Source organism: Bos indicus, chromosome 29, assembly GCF_029378745.1.
Source record: "Bos indicus isolate NIAB-ARS_2022 breed Sahiwal x Tharparkar chromosome 29, NIAB-ARS_B.indTharparkar_mat_pri_1.0, whole genome shotgun sequence".
Taxonomy (NCBI): Eukaryota; Metazoa; Chordata; class Mammalia; order Artiodactyla; family Bovidae; genus Bos; species Bos indicus.
In genome coordinates, this window is record NC_091788.1 from 39,942,235 (window position 1) to 39,943,583 (window position 1,349).

Sequence of the window (1,349 nt, forward strand, 5' to 3'; positions counted from 1 at the left end):
GGAAGGGAGTGTGAGGCAAATTAGGATCTGACTCCAAATGCTTCACTTGGAAGTGACATATCACCTCTACCAAATTCCACTGGCCAAAATAACTTCCATGGTCATGGCAAACCTGAAGGTGGTGGGTACACAGAAGGGCAGTGGGAGTGATCCTACCGCAGAACATTCATTATGAGTAACAAGGGCCACCACCCTTCATTCATGTCCCTGCGCTTTGTTCTTTGGTTCTTCCCATGCTGCTCCTCCATCTCTTTTGGCCTGTAGATATAGATTTGGATAAGATCAAAAGAGAGGACATATGCTAGACTGTAAATATATGGGGAAAACAAGAAAGGAAGGAAGGAAAGGCAGACCGCTGGGAACCTATGCTGCCCTCCTTCAGGAGTCCACCAGCCTCTTTCCCTGCTGTCCGACCCCCTCAGCTCTGTGATGCCGGGGGACCTCAAGAAGTGGTCCGGGCCCTTGAGCCTACAGGAAGTGGATTAGAGGCTGCAGCACCCACTGCAGGTCAAATACGGCTGGGTGAAGGTCGACAAACTGGCCAAAGTGCTGACACCCACCCAGATTAAGAACTGGCCCACCGGCAATGCATGGGACAGGCTTGATTCATGTAAATTGTACACCTTGGTCTTAACAGATCTGGATGCTCCCAGCAGGCAGGACCCCCAAATACAGGAAATGGCACCACTTTCTGGTGGTCAACATGAAGGGCAATGACATCAGCAGTGGCACATTCCTCTCAGATTATGTGGGCTCTGGGCCTCCCAAGGGCACAGGCCTGCATCACTACATCTGACTGGTTTATGAGCAGGAAAGACCACTGAAGTTTGATGAGTGCATTCTCAGCAACTGATCTGGGGACTACCGTGGCAAATTCAAAGTGGCCTCTTTCTGCAAAAAGTATGACCTCGGGGACCCCAGTGACCAGTACGTGTCACCAGGCTGAATGGGATGATTATGTGTCCAAGCTCTACGAACGGCTGTCTGAGAAGTAGAGGAGTGGGACACTGTCCCAGAGTCCCCAAACAGTGTTTCCCTTTAGTGATGAATGTAGATTTCTGCCCACACACACCCCCCAACCCACCCCCCAACCCACCCCCCTACCCTGCCACTCCCTGCCCGAGTCCTGAGCAGTCAGATTTAGGTTTAGGGTGACTTTTCTTCCCTTCTGCCTGCCCTGTATAATTCTAGGGGGTTTATGTTTTGATCAAACTTGAACTCTGTTTTGGTGGGGGTTACTTTGCTACTGTGATGGAGTTTATCAAAATGTTAATGTGAGAATGACAACCCAGATTTTAAAGAAGAAAAAAAAAAATTCTGGTAAAAAGACCAGGTTTGCAATATTAGAA

General features: G+C 49.2%; 1 pseudogene; it reads left to right on the top strand.

The window, feature by feature from the left end:
• The first annotated feature begins 429 nt into the window (after positions 1-429).
• Positions 430-995, top strand: LOC109554100 (phosphatidylethanolamine-binding protein 1 pseudogene; annotated as a pseudogene).
• The last annotated feature ends 354 nt before the right edge of the window (positions 996-1,349 follow it).